This window comes from Orycteropus afer, unplaced genomic scaffold, assembly GCF_000298275.1.
Source record: "Orycteropus afer afer isolate SDZICR_OR568_19922 unplaced genomic scaffold, OryAfe1.0 scaffold00077, whole genome shotgun sequence".
In the NCBI taxonomy this organism is placed as follows: Eukaryota; Metazoa; Chordata; class Mammalia; order Tubulidentata; family Orycteropodidae; genus Orycteropus; species Orycteropus afer.
In genome coordinates this window covers 7,704,740-7,723,944 of record NW_006921664.1, presented here as the reverse complement: position 1 = coordinate 7,723,944, position 19,205 = coordinate 7,704,740, and positions in this window count along the sequence as shown.

Below are 19,205 nucleotides of genomic sequence, written 5' to 3'. Positions count from 1 at the left end.
ACCTTGCTGGTTTTTTTGTGTTTCTCTAGAGAACCCAATCTAACAATCTAACACAAGGGGAAAGATTGAAGTTGTCAAGGATTTCATTTTAGTTGGATCCACAATCAGCACCCATGAAAGCATTAGATAGAAAATCAGATGTCCTATTGCACTGGGCAAATCTGCTGCAAAAGGTCTCTTTTGAGTGTTTAAGAACAAAGATGCCACTTTAAAGATTAATGTGTGCGTAACCCAAGCTATGGCATTTTCAATCACCTCATATACATGTGAAAGCTAGACAATAAATAAGGAAGACCAAAGAAGAGTTGATGCCTTTGAATTGTGGTGTTGGTGAAGCATATTGAAAATAGCATGGACTGCCAGAAGAATGAAGAAGTATGGTAAAAGGATTTAACGCTGACACACACCCTTCCTGATTTTAAGCCACGCAGTATCCTCTTGTTCTTTTTGAATGACAACCTCTTGGTTCATGTACAGGTTCCTCGTGAGCATAACTAAGTGTTCTGGAATTCTCATACTTCACAATGTTATCCATAATTTATTATGACCGACACAGCTGAATGCTTTTGCTGAGTCTTTTATTTACATAGGTAAACATCTTTCTGCTGGTGTAGTGCTTAAGGCATTTGACTGCAGAAGGCTGTCAATTCAAACTCATCAACCACTCCACAGACTGAAAAATGGGCAATCTACTTCCATAGAGATACTGCCTCAGAAACCCAAAGAAGGGTCTCTATGAGTTGCAATTGACTCAACGACAGTGAATGAGTTTTGGAAACATCTTTCTGGTATTCCTTGCTCTCAGCCAAGATCCATCTGATGTCAGCAATGATATCCTTTGTTCCATGTTGTTGTTGTTGTTGTTATGTGCCATCCAGTCAGACCCAACTCATAGTGACCCCTCTTTGGGTTTCTGAGGCAGTATCACTACGGAAGTAGATTGCTCAACCTTTCTTCCGAGGAGTGGCTGGTGGGTTTGAACTGCCAACCTCCTGGTTAGCAGTCAAGTGCCTTAGGCATTACACTACCAGAGCTGCTATTCTCTTCTAAATCCAAATTGAATTTCTGTAAGTTTCCTGTCAATATACTGCTGCAACTATTTTTTAATTACCTTCAGCAAAATTTTACCTGCATTTGATATTAGTGATATTGTTTGATAATTTCCACATTGTGTTGAATCACCTTTCTTTGGAATGGGCACAAAAAGCAATCTATAGACACAATAAAATCCCCATCCAGATTCCATCAACATTTCTTTAGAAAATGTAAAAAAAAATCATTAATTTCATATGAAAGAAAGAGAACTGAGATAAGCAATGCTCTACTGAAGAAGAAAGACAAAGTGGGAGGTCTCACACTCCTTGATCTCAAAACTTACTATACAAACACAGTAGTCAAAACAGCCTGATATGGGCACAATGACAGACATGTAGGACAATGAAACAGAATTGAGAGCCCATAAATACATCCATCCACCTATGAACAGATGATCTTTGACAAAGGACTGAAAACTATTAAATGGGGAAAAGTCAGTGGCTTTAACAAATGGAGCTAGCAAAACTGGATATTCATTTGCAGAAAAATAATAAAACATCCATGACTCACACCATACACAAAAACTAACTCAAAATGGATCAAACACCTAAGCGTAAAACCTAAAACTATAAAGATTATTAAAGAAAAAACGGGAGCAAACTTACAGGTCCTAATTTATAGCATATATAAACTATCAAACATAATTTAAAAATGCAAAAGAACTGAAGATAAACTTGATGACTGGGACCTTCTAAAAATCAAATTCTTGTGTGCATCAAAAAACTTCTCCAAAGGACTAAGGAACCATGACAGCCTCAGCACATATGACTCTGAGACTGGAACTAGATGCCAACCACTTGGAAAAGGATCAAAATTGGAGATTCTGGATAGAGTGGGAGAAAAAATGTAAAACAAAATTTTAAAAAACATCAAAATGACCTGATTTACTTGTCAGATAAAGACTAATGGAACCCTCCCAATACTATGGCCATGAGTCACCCTTCAGAACTGGAATTGAACTCACTCCTATGGCTTATTATCTGCCAAACAATAGAAAGGCCCACAAGCTAAACAAGTGCACCAGGAACATGCCCTCCTTAGAACAATCAACCATAGGAAATCAGAAGGGCAGGATTTGCACAAGGGGAAAGGCAGGACACAGAGAATGAGTAACATAGGGAGGGGAGCTGTTAACTGTAGGGAATGCAGAGTTACAAAACAAACAAAAAATTTCTCCAATAGAGTGAAAAAAAAACCCAACAGATTGGGAAAAAAATATTTGTCTAGGACATACCCAATAGGGAACTTATCTTTAAATTTTATGGAAAACTTCAACACCTCAACATCAAAAATACGAACACTCCAATTCAAAAATGGGCAAAGGACGTGAACAGACACGTCACCAAGAAGATATTCAGGTAGCCCACAAACACAAGAAGAAAAGCTCATGATCATTAGCTGTTACAGAGATGCAAATCAAAACAACTATGAGATATCGTCTCACCCCATCAGTAAGAGAAAATTTCAACAAGACAGAAAACAACAAATCCTGGCAAAGATGTGGAGAGATTAAACATCTCAAACACTGTTGGAATTGTAAAATGGTACAACTAGTGTGGATAATGGTATGTTGCTTCCTTAAACAGTTGGAAATAGAAATACCATTTGATCCAGCAATCCTACTACTAGAAATATATCCAAAAGGGATGAAATTCAGGACACAAATGGATATATACACACCCATGTTCATTGCAGCACTATTTACAATAGCAAAGAGATGGAAATAACCTAAGTATCCATCACAGATAAACAGATAACCAAACTATGCTACATATACACAATGCAATACTATAAAATATGAAAGAATAATGAAGACTCTGCAAAACACCTCGTAATGTGGATGACCTTGGAAAACATTATACTGAGTGTAATAAGTCAATCACAAAGGGAAATACTTATACATGGAAAGAAACATTCTTTGATGAACCAGCAGCCTTCTGGTTAGCAGTCAAATGCCTTAGGCACTACACCAGCAGAGCTTCTTTGTTGTTTTTGTGTTTAGAGGGGGGGTATGGGGAGGGAAAATTACTTACCAAATAAAAGATACATATTAATTTGGGTGAAGGAAAATGTCAATCTACAAAAAGTGGGCAACCAGAACAGTATCACTAAAGAAAAGGAAGAAACAGAGAAGAGCACAAAAGTTACAGACAATAAAGGTAAACAGTATTACATACACAATCTTGCATTATCAGTAATAACAAATGTTAATCTATGAGTGGATACTTAAATAGATAGGCAAGATGATTAGATATTGGTAGGCAAACAGGACTATACTCACGACCGTATATAAGTTTGGCAAACAATATTACTACATATGTATTTGTATGTGTTGCAAAAAATGTCCATGCATTTAGTAGGGCTAACAGGGGGGCAAAGTTAAGAAAACTTCTTAACCATGACCAAATATGTTGAAGGAATATAATTAACAACAATTAACATAATATACTCAACAAAGAAAATGTTTTAACTCCTACTTTGCTGAATAGTGATTGTTGTTGTTGTTGTTGTTTGCCATTGAGTCGGCCCCGACTCATAGCGACCCCTCCTTGGGTTTCCGAGGCAGTATCACTACGGAAGTAGGATTGCCCAACCTTATAAATTTGAGAACAGCCATCTAAGGCACAACTATTGGTATATCCCTGGCTGGAGCAAACAAGAGTGAAGAAAATCAAAGATGCAAGGAAACAATTAGTCCACAGAAATAATGGATCACAAGAACTGCAGCATCCATGAGAACAGAAAAACTAGATGGTGCCTTGCTACCACTACTGACCACTCTGAAAGGAATCTCAATAGGAGATCCTGTACAAAGTGGGAGAAAAATGTGGAACAAACTCTAAATAATAATAATAAAGGTCAGGTTTACTGGCCTAATAGAGACTGGTGTTATCCCTGACATGATGGCCCTTAGATATTCTTCAACAGAACTCATTTCTGTTGGCTCAACTTTCAGCCAAACAATGGACAGGACTATAAAGTGAAGAATAACATCAGAGAGGTATACACTCCTTAGAACAATGAACTATATGAAATAAAAAGGGAAATTTTTGCCCAGAGATAAAACTAAGATGGCAGGAAGGGATAAGAAAGAAAGATTAAGTGAAATGGTAAACACAGGGAAGAAGTGGAAAGAGTGTTGTTATTTCATGGTGTTTGCAATGAATGTCACAAAACAAAACAAATATGAATTGTTGAATGGAAAACCAATTTCCTCTGTAAACTGTCACCCAAATCACAATAAAAAGTTAAAAGCAATAAAAATAAAGTAGAAAAATTGAGTAAACAAAGAACTACAGAATACATTTTAAAAGTTGGCAGAAAGTGCTTTCAAAGAACAGATAATTCCAATGCAATTTGAACTGAGACAATTCTCAATTAATTTTCTCAACTTAATGGTAAAATCTAATAATGATGTAAAAGAGGAAGGAAAGAAGCAGGAAGTGGCAGCCAGTGCCAATGGCCAGAACAAGTAAGAGAGAGAGACCCCAGGCAGGAAGCAGCAGCCAAGGCCGACAGTCTGAACAGGTGAGAGAGAGAAAGATTCCAGGCAAGAAGCTAAAGCTAAAAGAGACAAACTTGTCTGTCAGTCTGTCATACTGTGGTGGCTTGTGTGTTGCTGTGAGACTGGAGGCTGTGCAATCAGTGTTTCGAATGCCAGCAGGGTTGCCCATGGTGGATGGGCATCAGTAGAGTTTCCAGACTGAAACAGACTTGGAAGAAAGAAGAGGCCATCCATTTCTCAAAGAATTGGACAGAGAAAACCTTATGAATAGCAGTGAAACACTGTCTGATATATTACTGGACAACTTTATGAATAGTCATGAAACATCGTCCAATACAGTACCAGATGATGAGCCCCTCAGGTCAGAAGACACTCAAAATATGACTGGAACAGAGCTGCCTCATCAGAGTAGAGCCTACCTTAATAATACAGATAAAGTAGAGCTTTTGGGGCATTCATTTCTGAAGTGTCCTGACTCAATATGAGAAGAAAGAGCTGCAAACATCCATTGATAGAACACGGAATGTACAAAGTATGAACCTAGAAAAATTGGAAGTTGTCAAAAATGAAATGGAGAACATAAAGATTAAAATCCTAGATATTAGTGAGCTGAAGTGGACTGGTTTTGGCCATTTTGAATCAGACAACCACATGATCTACTACGCCAGGAATGACAAATTGAAGAAGAATGGTGTGGCATTCATCATCACAAAGAATGAATCAAGATCTGTCCTGAAGTACAATGCTGTCAGTGATAGGATAATATCAATACATCTACAAGGAAGATCCGTTAGTACAACTATTATTTAAATTTACACACCAACCACCAAAGCCAAAGATGAGGAAATTGAAGATTTTTACCAAATTCTGCAGTCTGCAATTGACTGAACATGCAATCAAGATGTGCTGATCATCACTGGTGGATGCCATGCAAAAGTTAGTAACAAAGAAGAATCACTGGTAGTTAGAAAATTTAGCCTTGGTGATAGAAATGACACTGGAGATCACATGATAGAATTTTGCAAGACCAATGTCTTATTCACTGCAAATAGCTTTTTTCAACAACACTGATAGCTGCTATATACATGGACTTCACCAAATGGAGCACACAGGAATCAGATTGACTACATCTGTGGCAAGAGGAAATGGAAAATATCAATACCTTCAGGCAAAACAAGGCCAAGAGCTGATTGTGGAACAGACCATCAACTGCTCCTATGCAAGTTCAATTTGAAGTTTAAAGTAATTAAAACAAGTCCACAAGAGTGAAAATATGACTTTGAATATATCACTCCTGTATTTAGAGATCATAAAAAGAATAAATTTGTTGCATTGAACACCAATGACCGAAAACCAGAAGAATTGTGGGATGACATCAAGAACATCATCCGTGAAGAAAGCAAAAGGTCATTAAAAAGACAAGAAAAGAAGAAAAGACCAAAATAGACATCAGAAGAGACTTTGAAACTTGCCCTTGAATGAAAAGTGGCTAAAGCAAATGGAAGAAATAACAAGATAAAAGAGCTGAACAGAAGATTTCAAAGAACAGGTCAAGAAGACAAAGTCAATTATTGTAATGAAATGTGCAAAGACCTGGAGTTAGGGAACTAAAAGGAAAGAACACCCTCAGTGTTTCTCAAGCTAAAGGACTGAAGAAAAAAATTAAGCCTCAAGTTGCAATATTGAATGATTCTGTGGGCAAAATATTGAACGATGTAAGAAACATCAAAAGAAATGGAAGGAATACACAGAATCACTGTACCAAAAAGAATTGGTCAATGTTCATCCATTTCAGGAGGTAGCATATGATCAAGAACCAATGGTATTGAAGGAAGAAGTCAAAGCCTCACTGAAGGAAGTGGCAAAGAACAAGGCTCCAGGAATTGACGGACAACCCATTGAGTTGTTTCAACACACAGATGCCACGCTGGACGCACTCACTCACCTATGCCAGGAGATTTGGAAGATAGCTACTTGGCCAACTGACTGGAAGACAACAATATTTGTACCCAGTCCAAAGAAAGGTGATCCCACAGAATGTGGAAATTATCAAAAAATATCATTAATATCACACCCAAGTAAAATCTTACTGAAGATAATTCAAAAACAGTTGCAGCAGTATATTGACAGAGAACTTCCAGAAATGCAAGTTGGATTCAGAAGAGGATGTGGAATGAGGGATATCATTGCTGATGTCACATGGATCTTGGCTGAAAGCAAAGAATACCAGAAAGATGTTTACTTGTGTTTTATTGACTATGAAAAGCATTCGATTGTGTGCATCATAATAAATTGTGGATAACATTGAGAAGAATGTGAATTCCAGAACACTAATTGAACTCATGAGGAACCTGTACATACAACAGGAGGCTGTTGTTTGAACAGAACAAGGGGATACTGCATGGCTTAAAATCAAGAAGGGAGCGTGTCAGGGTTGTATCCTTTCACCATAATTATTCAATCTGTATGCTAAGCAAATAATCCAAGAAGCTGGACTATGTGAAGTAGAACGTGGCATCAGGATTGGAAGAAGAATCATTAACAACCTGTAATACACTGATGACACAACTCTGCTTGCTGAGAGTGAGGATGACTTGAAACAATTACTGATGAAGATTGAAGAATACAGTCTGCAGTGTGAATTACACCTCAATATAAAGAAAACAAAAATCCTTACAATGAGACCAATAAGCAGCATCATGATAAATGGAGAAAATATTGAAGTTGTCAAAGACTTCATATTACTTGGTTCTATGATGCAGGAAACATCAAAAGAAGATGGAAGGCATACACAGAGTCACTGTACCAAAAAGAATTGGTTGATGTTCATCCATTTCCATTGACACCAATGGAAGCAGCTGTCAAGATATCAGATGACATATAACACTGGGCAAATCAGCCACAAAGGACCTCTTTCAAGTGCTGAAGAGCAAAGATGTCTCCTTGAGGACTAAGGGGAGCCTGACACAAGCCATGATATTTTCAATCACCTCATATACATTTGAGAGCTGGACAATGAATAAAGAAGACCAAAGAAAAGTCAATGTTTTGAGTTGTGGTGCTTCTGAAGAATGCTGAAAATACCATGGACTGCTTTAGAAACCCAAGGAGAGGTTGCTATGAGTTGGCTCCAACTCGATGGCACATAGCAACAACAACAGCTAAAAGAACTAGTAAGTATGTCCTGGAAGAAGTGCAACCAGAATGCTCCTTGGAAGTGAGAATGACCAGACTTCATCTCACTTGACCATTCCCTGAAGAAGGACAGTCAATGGAAGAGGGGAAGGTCCTCCACAAGATGGATTGACATAGTGGCTACAAGGATGGGTTCAGGTATAATAACAGTGATCGTGGAGCTGGCACAGGACCAGGCAGTGTTTTGTTCTGCTGTATATAGGGTCACTATGAGTATGAGACACCCTGACAGCACCTAACAACAACAACACATATAATTGTAAATCATAAAATATCTATTCAATTTCAACAGTGTATTAAAAGAATAATCCAGAGTTTTCTAGAAGATTTAGTTCCAGGAATTAAGGAGTTACTTAATATTAGGAAATCTATTAATGTAATATAGTACATCAATTTGTCAATTTCACCTAAAGTAATCTATTTTTATTTTCACTGACTCGCTTTTTAAAAGCAGATCACTATCTCATCTGTTTTAGTCTGAAAGCTCTGCAAACTTTCACTGACAGATGGACCATGGCTATGAATGAAGTGAATTGACTATGATTTGAACCCCAATCTTCCAAATGGAGGGGGAGAAGTTTACCACTGAACTACCTTTTCCTATGAGAAAAATGTGTAGATTTTTCATATTCTTTGCCCTTACGTTGGCTCAAGAGACATATACCAATGAAATGTCAGCAGAAGTGAAGGATGCCACTTCCAGATATGGCCTGTGTGGTAGTTATGTTTGTGTGTCAACTTGGCTGGGCCTGGTTGAGTGGCTGGGCAGCTGGTGGTAGTTATTCCCCATGATGAGACTGGCAATCAACTCCATGGTGGGATCTACCACAAGCAGCTGAGTAGCTGCTTTTGGGATATGGTCTGCTTCCTATATATAAGAAGAAGATTTGAGAATGGTCTCTAGCTTGTGGCATGCTTGGACTCTGCATGTAGCCATGTTGTTGTTCAGCAGCGTGCTATGCTCTGCCGACCTTGGAACTTACAATGGACTTGAGTTAATGGCCTGCTGTGTGGTTTGGTAACATCTGGACTGTGTCATTTTATTTGTCAACCTTGGGCTTGGCAGCCTCAGCAGCCAGCAGCTGTCTGAGTGAATAAATGTCTCTAGCTTCAGTGGACTGGGAGTAGGAGGCACAGCTGGACCCCAAGGTTGAGGGGCTTTCACCCAGCCCCTAGAGCCTGGCACTTTGAACTTGGACTTAAAGCCTCCAAACTGTAAGAGAATAAACTCCTGTTTGTTAAGCCCATCCTGTTGTGATATATTCCTGTCAGAGTGGCACTAGGTTACCAGAACAGCCTGTTAAAAGCCCCATCAGATCTTTCATGTTCTCTCTTTCCTTCTTGAAGCTCAAAGTCAATTTCCTTCAGAGTGCAGAACCATGGTTAAGCCTCTGAGATTTGGGGATTTTTTGTTGTAGCAGCTAGATAAGGTGGTTGTTATTCAAGCCCATTAGTATGCCACAAAACACTCTGGTGGCATAGTGTAGAAGGCATTTGTCTGGTAACCAGGTCAGCTGTTTAAACCCACCAGGCACTATGCAGGAGGAAGATGGGGTGATCTACTTCCATAAAGATTTACAGCCTCAGAAATCCAATGGGGGTTGCAATTAGTAGGAATTGACTCAATGGTAGTGAGTAATATCTCATATGAGTAATCTAGGACTTAGAAAAATATGGAGTCCCACAGTGGTTCAAACAATCAACATACTCAGCTGCTAACTGAAAATTTGGGGATTTGAGTACCCCCACATATGTCAGAAGAAGTTTGGCAATCTACTTCTAAAACCTCAGCCATTTAAAACTCTGTAGGTTATAGTTCTATTTTGACACACATGGGGTCACCAAGAATTCAAATCCACTCAAAGGCAAATGGTATACAAAAATATAAGAAGCAATCAAGCTCATTTTAGTGCAGTTGTTCTATCAAAATTTTACAATGTGACATCGTTGTTGTTGTTGTTAGGTGCTGTCGAGTCATCTCCAACTCATAGTGACCTTATGTACAACAGAACAAAACACTGCCTGGTCCTGTGCCAGCCTCACAATCCCTGCTGTACTTGAGCCCATCGCTGCAGCCACTGTGTCAATCCATCTTGTTGAGGGCCTTCCCCTCTTTCGTATACATAGAGAAGAAAATATTAACATCTATTTGTAAACATGGAAAATAAATAACTGCCTTACATAATCTTAAATACTCTTAAGCAAACTTAATTGATCAGACAAGTAGCAAACAAGTATTTGTGAGCAAGTTGAGTTTATTGTAAGCATGCAAGGATGGCTTAGGGTTAGAAATTCTTTACGTCATTTATCACAATGGGCAAAATGAGAAAAATACATGAGCATTATCATGAGAATTCTGAGAAAGCATTCTTTAGCACTCACCACCTATTTATAATGTTTAAGGAGGAAAAAGATTAGGTGACCTTTAAGAGTAAGTGGAGCTTTCCATAACATGAGAAAGAACATGGATCCTTAATAAAGAGCCAATGTCATATTTCGTGATTAAACTTCAGAAGTCAGGAGCAAGACAAAGTGCATTGATTCCTGTATTATTTTACACTGCCCTAAAGTTCCAGGTATGCAAATTAGACAAGAAAGAGACATTAGAAAATTTAACTCTTAGAAAAGAAGTAAAAATCTCTTGTCCTTGTGACTGTGCATTACAGAAAACATTAAGACTAATGGGAAAACTAATAGAACAAATGTACAAGAAAAGGAGCCCAAATAGCTGTTACATCTTACTCCATAACTTCCAGGCTTGGATGGGAATTCAGGGAGGCAAGATGCTTCTAGACATATACATATACTCCTATACACACAGCCCTTAGGCATCTACTCAATAGGAAGATAATAACATTTTAAACTTACAGAGAATAATGGAGGTAGGGCTCAGCCTAAGTATTTGATCAGAAATACTTTAAAGAAAAAAAAAACTAATTGTTTAGTTTTAACTTTTTTCCCCCTATCTTCAAGGATTTTGGTTTTGCACATGACTCTAATGAGTACAGTGCTAGGAAGCGTGGCTATCATGTTGGGGAGGAGACAAAGGGAGGCCTCAGGTCTGATTTGGCGCAGAGAACAAAAAAAAAGAGATTTGAGAGAAGTGTGCCAACGTTAGTGAATCCAGGAACAGGGTAGGAAGTGTTATTGTGGAGAAAACACTAGCTCATAAATGTTTAAGAGTGATGCCTCATCTTCAATTTCAATCTGTTCTGTGTCCCACTCGTTTGCTTTATTGCACTTCAGGTACCACCTTCAGGAAAATCTGCTGTGCCCAGTAGCACTGTGTTAGTCATTCTTTGGTGACTGATGAAAGAAGTATGGTGTCCATCGTGAGCGAGAGTGAGTCCACAAGAAAGAATACATAGCAGGAATCAAAACAATGGTTATGAAAAGATTAGGATTGAAGCAGGCTGCAGCATGACAGGACTCAGGAACTACCTTGTAACAGCCTGGTTGGCCTCAGAGACACTAGTGGAGGTAATATGTAAGAAACAAACACTGGGACTACAGGTACAAATACCCTACAGGAACCACCCTCCAAAGAAACTCCAGGGACTGCATTAATGACAGGAAATCCTAATACATTTCTCTAGACTGCTTACTTCCCCACTCCTGGGTCAAATCCTCTATATCATTTCTGCAAAACCTACAACTTCTCTTCCATTGCATTCTCACCTGAAGACTTTTCATCATGTGTCCCGAGGGAAATCAAAGCTCTCTTTCCACCACCAAATACACAAACTATCTCTACTTATTCCCACCATTTCCTTGTTTCCCCTCCTTAGAATGTATTTCTCCTGTGAATGGCCTGTTCCTTCACTTGTGCTCTGGATTCTATAACTTTCCTGTCCTCTTAGGAACTGTCTCCATTTAGATATCCCCCCTCTCTCTCTCCTGTACTGTGAACACCCCACTCATCCACTGGTCGTTTCATTAGCCATATAAATATAGCTAGCAACCAGAATCCTAGAAGCTAGATTTAAAAGCAAAATGAAACAGAAATGTAGAAAATCTGTGCACCCATTCATCTTCTCCCTTTCATAGCTAAACATTTTTGAAAGTTGTCCATACAAGTCTCCACTTTCTCATCTCTAATTCTGTCTTCAGAGAATGCCAATCTAGCTTCCTGTTGAAAAACATTTCTGAATCTGCCCTTGCCCAGGTTAACAACTACATCCATATTTCCAAATTCAGCATTTAATTTTTTCTTATTTTATTTGACTTTTTCAGTAGCATCCAAGACAGTTATCAATGCATTTAGCTACTCACACTTTCTTGCAAACCTTTCTTGCTTAACTTCTCGTTTCCCTCTTTTTCACCATGCGTCCCCTTTTGACACACTCTGCTGGGGACAGACAATAGAAAGTATGTGGAATTACAAATACAAAAGATTACATAATATCATAAGTAAAAAAGAAGAAGATGGCATCGTATCTAGAGAGTGGAACTCAGGCAATGGCCTAACAAGATCCTGGGCTTGAGACTTGGCAAACCTCATTTCATAAAAATGTATGCTTTAAATAGAGTTCACTTTAAATAACAGTTATGATAATTAATAATGGTATCTTTCAGTGGGGTGTCTTGTGTTCTTTCTTGCATGCATGAAACAGAGAAAAGAGGCAAAGGGAACATGCCTTCTGAGTCCTGAAAAAGAAAGATGGTCCAACGCCCTCCATTTTGCTAATTTGTATCCTCATTTGGGTGAGATATAGCAGGTGGGAGGAAAGAAAGTTCCCAAGATGGAAGGTGGCAGTGTCAGATTGCTTCATATTGTCTGAACAGATGCACCTAAAGCAGAAAGATCAACTTGCTGCTGTTCTACTTCAAGCTGTGAGTTCTCCTAATGCACAGCACACACTGAGAAGTGTCTTTCTTTGCACCCACCACCACACACAACCACACCTCATCAAGGATGCCTCTAAAGTTCCAGTTTCTGCTATACCTTTGATCTGGCCCTGCTTCCTCCCTTTTCTCTCCAGATCCCAATGGTTTATTTTCTTATTCAGCTCAAACTTCACCCAAAAGTTATTCAGTGTGGCCATGGACTCTAAATTTCAGAAAGCTCAGTCAACTTCACAGCCCTGTGGTACAGTTATCTAATGACTTTACTCAAGGTTCACCACTAGTCATTGTGAGGAAATCTAAATGGGACAGATTCAGTCCTAATCCTAGAAAGCATAACTCTGTAGTTAAGGGATACCAGACATATGTTGTTCTTGTTGTTGTTGTTTGCCATCGAGTCGGCCCCGACTCATAGCGACCCCTCCTTGGGTTTCCGAGGCAGTATCACTACGGAAGTAGGATTGCCCAACCTTCCTTCCAAGGAGTGGCTGGTGGGTTTGAACCGCCAGCCTTCCGGTTAGCAGTCAAGTGCTTTTAGCCACTATGCTACCAGAGCTCCTATAGATATATAAATATACATATATGTATACATATACATTTGTTGTTGTTATATGCCGTAGAGTCGGCCCCGACTCATAGCGACCCCTCCTTGGGTTTCTGAGGCAGTATCACTACAGAAGTAGGATTGCCCAACCTTCTTTCTGAGGAGTGGCTGGTGGGTTTGAACCGCCAGCCTTCTGGTAGCAGTCAAGTGCCTTAGGCGCTATGCTACCAGAGCTCCTTACATATACATATACATATACATATGTATGTATATATGGGGTGGCAATTAGCAATGCAAGGAAATATAACTAGAACTCTATGGGCAATAGGTGTCCAAGGAGAGATGAGCAAGAGAGCCACCAGACTAAGGAGACCAAAGCAGGCTTGATAGAAAAGATAAAGCTTGAGTTTGACATGGAGGGGTGCATAGGATTTGAGAAGTTGAAGATGTAGAAGGCGTATACTGATTTCTGTCCTTCTCCTTGAAAGGGAGTCCACAACTTTTCCAACATATTTCTTTATCATGTTAACCATATCCAGTAACTTTAACTCCCTGGAAAGAAGGTTTGTGTCTGACTCCACAAAATACCAAAATCTCAACATTTCTTAAATCAGGAATGGGTTCAAAGATGGCCTGTGACTGGTTTTCTAAATGTGAAATAACTGGATCATTTTTCTCTACTAATTTGTTTTTTTCTGTCATAGTTTCTCCTCTTATTAATCCTCTCATATATTTCATATTATATTGTTTTGGTGAACAACACATGTTTTGTACTGGAACTAATCAAAGAAACCCTATGCTTGTCTGCTGTAAAACTCCAGCTGCACTCTCATAAGCCTGTATATAGGATGAAAATACAAATTTTAAATCAAAATAGAAAGTTACAAAATTATTGACCACTGGATAAGGCATGAGTAATGACCAATCACAATAGATCCATCCAGGATTGATACATACCAGCTGCACACTAGCCTGGCCAGGACAGATACAGACAAGCCCAAGTTTCTGCTCTGACTCTGCAAAGACTTAACTAACATTAGGTACTGGTTGTTTGGGCTGTTTTGCACATCAGTACCACTAGAGATGATTTCCCCAGAGAATATTAATAAGGACTTTTACTCTCCCAAGTTTTCCACCTGTAACTAATTCCTTGTTTGCTGCCTTCCAGTTAGTCTAGACATCTCAACACCCAGTTTACACTTAGCTCTGTATCCAGTTTCCCTTCCCTAGCATGGTAAGCAGGAGCTGTTAAAACTATTCTCACTTCTGTTACAGTGGTCTAGAATGGAAACTCCAGCCCATTTCACTTGTCCTCATAGATCCATTTACAGTTCCATTTGCAGTGATATCTACCCCTGAAGAACTAAATCCATATGCATTCCCCACTTGTACCACTATCCAATTATATTTGCTGTCTACACTGATGTGTTTGTGTGTGTCGTAATACTTTCCTTGCAATCAGGATTCCTATCAGTAACTGGAATGGCTGAGCCTTGAGTTCTTCATTTCAATAGTAGTTCAGAAGTTACCACAAAAAGTTTACATCTAAAGCCACTGTTGTGGATTGAACTGCGTCCCCAAAAAATATATGTTGAAGTCTTGATCCCTGCCCTTGTGAATGGGGCCCTGTTTGAAAATAGAGTTATTTTTTTATTAAATTAATGAGGTCACGGTGGAGTTTGGGTGGGTCCGAAACCTAATCCCTTCTGAGTGAGGTCTTAAAAGGAGCAGAACAGACATGGAAACAGAGGCACACACAGGGGGAAGACAGACATCATGCGTCGACAGAGGCAGCTGCACCTATAAGTAGAAATGGAAAACCAAGAAATGCCAGGGCTACAGAGAGGAAAGATCCTTCCCTAGAGTCTTGACCTGATTTGAAGTGCTAGCTGCCAAAACTGTGAAACAATAAATTTATGTTCTTGAAAGCCCCCCGCTTGTGGTATTCCAGACTTCCCACCCCACCCCATAGCTGCTGTCATGGTGTGAGACTTCACCTTCCAGGCACAAGTAGTCCTTCTTAATGAAATACTTTACTTTGGGGAGGTAATAATAAAGTCACTTCTGCAGGTGCTGTGTAACTGTGAACAGTTGCTGATTAGGGCAGAGAAAGCACCTTTAAGCTAATCTAGGTCTTGAACCAAAACAACATAGTTTCATGTTGCAGTCGGTTTATAGCAGGCCATGGGCTACTTCCAGGTTCTAGGAAGAACACTTCTCAAGTCCTGTGAAAAAGTTCATAAGGCTTCTTGAACATCAAATAACTCTTACAACACAAGGTTCTGATGAGTTACTGTAATTGCAAATGAACCAGAAACAGCCAGATTAAATTTCCTCTTAAAATACATAAGGGACTGAAAATTAAGGGAGAAAGATGACTGGCAAAAAATACACTTTGGGGCTTACCAAAGGCCAGACATTTGGAAAACTTATATGTAATATGTGCTACACCCAAAGCATAGCCAGGTCCCAAGCAGGGTACTCCGTGGAAGTGCGATGCCAGGGAGTAGAAGCAGATGAATCTTGAACTGTGACAAAGAGATTCTGGAATGTAGGTATGAGTTAACAAAGGAGGAAAGGGCGGAAGAGGTGGGAAGAGCAAGTAGACACATTAGCAAAGGCACCGGAAGGGAAAGGTAAATGCAATAAGAGCTGACTGAGTGCAGAAACATTCAGAAGGCAGAAACCCACCCTCCTCTCACACACACACCTCCTGCCAGGTGTAAGAAGGAGTCAGCTTGTTCCTGTGGGACACTGGTACTTAGAGGCTAGGCTGAGCATCTGGATCAGCCCTTATAAAATGTATGAGAGGGATTTGAATAGAACAAGGGATTACCTGCAGACATCTGCCCTGGAAAGCAGGCCAAAGAACAGAATTTGGGCAAAGAAAGATATAAAAGATGAACATTAGGAATAAAATCTGAAATATATGTATATATATATATATTTTTTTTTTTTTTCCAAATTTTTCTCCTTCAAGTTAAAAATCCTCAATTTGTTGGAAGAGTGAGAAGCAAGGAGATCCAATGAGGCAGTAGATTTGGTTGAAGACACTGACACCAAGTCATTAGCCCAAGAGAAAGAACAAGAGGAATTACATCAACCCTAGGAGGCAGTGGCTGAAAGTTAAAGCCAAGTTTCAGCAAAATTTGGAAGTAGGAAAAAATTGCCTTTGCCCCTTCATTCAGGCCCTCTCCTTCTCCTCACAGGCACACTAGCAAGAAATTCTCTAAGACCTGCCTGCCAAGCATCTCTCTGGCAACCCATCTCAGGCATGTTGTGGCTCATATCATGGTTAATTTCATGTGTGAGCATGCCTAGGCTATACTGCTCAGTTGTTTGGTGATATAGTATTCTAGATGTTGCTGTGAAGGTATTTTGTTGATGTGATTAATATTTCCAATCAGTTGCCTCTAAGCAAAGCAGATTACCTTTGATGATGTGGATAATGTCTCAGTATCTTAAAAATATAATTATTATTAGTGAAAATCTTAAGAGTAAAAATTGAGGTTTCAGAAAGGAGAATTCTACCTCAATATTGTAACAGATATCCTGCCTGAGTTTCCAGCCTGCTTAGCCTACAAGTTTTGAATGCAAGCCTTCCAGGGTTTCCAGCATATTACATGACCTGCAGATTTTGGAACTTGCCAGCCTTTAAGGGGCTCTGATGGTACAGTAGTTAAGGTAATTGGTGGTGAACAAAAAGGTTAGTGGTTCAAACCTACCAGCCACTCCACAGAAGAAAGATGAGGCAGTCTGCTTCTATAAAGATTGACAGCCTTGGAAACCCATTGGGGGTCACTATGAGATGTAATCTACTCAGTGGCAGTGAATTTCAGTTTTTTGGGTGTTTTTTACAATCATGTGAGACAGTTTTCTAAAATAAAAATATCTTGATAGATGGATGGATATACAATATATATAATTGATCTATTTTGCTGGATGACACTGACTAATACAGCCCTCAATCCCTCCGTGTCCAGGATATTAACCAATAACCAATTCAAATTTATGGGGCCCTACTAAAATGCTATGCCAACAACCTCCTGTATTGCTCTTTTAAAGTATCCCATGCATCTTGTTGTTGTTAGGTGCTGTCAAGTCAGTTCTGACTCCATCACCCCATGTAAAACAGAACAAAACACTGCCCAATATTGTATCATCTTCACAATCATTGCTATGCTTGAGCCCATAGTTGTAGCCACTGTGTCAATCTACCTGGTTCAGGTTCTTCCCCTTTTTCACTAGCCCTCTACTTTACTAAGCATGATGTCCTTCTCCAGGGATTGGTCCCTCCTGACAACATGACCAAAGTACATGAGGCAAAGTCTCACTATCCTTGCTTCTAAGGAGCATTCTGGATGTATTTCTTCCAAGACAAATATGTCCATTCTTCTAGTAGTCCATATATCTTAGCCTCTCAATATCCATGACATGGCTATGTCCCCTCTCCCTTGACCTGGCATAGTGTAAGTATTTGATGCATGAAATCTAAAGAGGGGCCTAATCGACTAAAGGAAAAGAAGGTCTATTTAAAGGAACAGTGGATAAATAAGAAAGGAGTGGACATGATCATTTCTGTGAACATTCTGTAGTGAGTTCATCCTTCTGTGATTAATTTTTGGAAAAGATTTCAGAATGTTTAAGGCTGTTATATTTCAGTTACATTTTATAATGTCATAACCTTATAATTAGCATATTGAACATGCCTGTGTTTTTCTTCTACCCTGCCTAGCAGCAGAGTTTGGACAGGAGAAACACAGATAAGAAACTATTAATTAGCTGCCAGAAAGAAAAAAATTATAAAGGCTACTTATCTTTTGGGACAAAATAGATCTGCTGAGCACATATAAGAGCTATAACTATTTTTGCATCAAATAAATGGTCTCCTCTCTGTATTCTTTAAAAGGCGTGGTGTGTTGTCATTTATCTTATACTCCCAGCCTGGCTCATGATCCTACTGTAACCCTTATTACTCACAAGAGATGAAAGCAAGATTGGAATTTGGTAGAACTGAAAATTGGATTGTAGTTTTGTAGGAGTAACAGTAAAATGTCCTTGAAAGAACTTCACTTTTGATAAATGTGTCATTTATAATGACTTTCTGGGATTTGATATTTGATAACTAGACCAGCTGGGTGAAATTGTATCTGAAAAATTGTCATCTCCCAATCCCTTTCACCTGGTAGACATTTAAAATAAGCCTGGGAATCCAGAGGCCTTCCCAACTCTGAGTACAATACCTTCGGGTAGTACAATTTTCAACTTAATCTCATTTGTAAAAGCCAGGGACCTGGAGAAGAGATGTTGAGAAACAGGTCTCCTTCCCACTTTTCACTCCTCATGGCCAAGGTTATAGAACAACGGTAGACTTCTGCTTCCCTTCAGTATAGATCCCTACCAGCTTCTGTTTGTAGGATGGGCCAGGAAAATAGCACCTTTCCCCAGCTGTTTCCCTAAAATAACATTTGTTGTTGTTAATTGCTGTTGAGTCAGCACCAATTTATGGCCATCCCATGCATGCAAAACTAAACAAAATGTTGCCCAGTCCTGTGCCATGTAAATATATGTGAGTTAATTATACCCATTGTATATTTGAAATGTCTCCCACCTAGATGGTTCATTTTCCAGCACTATATTGTGGTTGTTAGGTGCTGTTGAGTTGGCTCCAACTCATAGCGACCCTACATACAACAAAATGAAACACTGCCTGGTCCTGCACCAGCCTCACAATCCTTTCTATGCTTGAGCCCATCACTGCATCCACTGTGTCAATCCATCTCATGGAGGGTCTTCCCCTTCTTCACTGGACCTCCACTTTACCAAGCATGATATCTTTCTCCAGGAACAGGTCCCTTGTGACAAAATGACCAAAGTAGATGAGACAAAGTCTGGCCATTCTTGTTTCCAAGGAGCATCTGGGTTGCACTTATTCCAGGACAGATTCCCAGCAGTATAGCAGGCAATACTCTGTTGTAATCCATAGGTTTTTTTAATCTGTTTGTTTGACTAAACACTCTT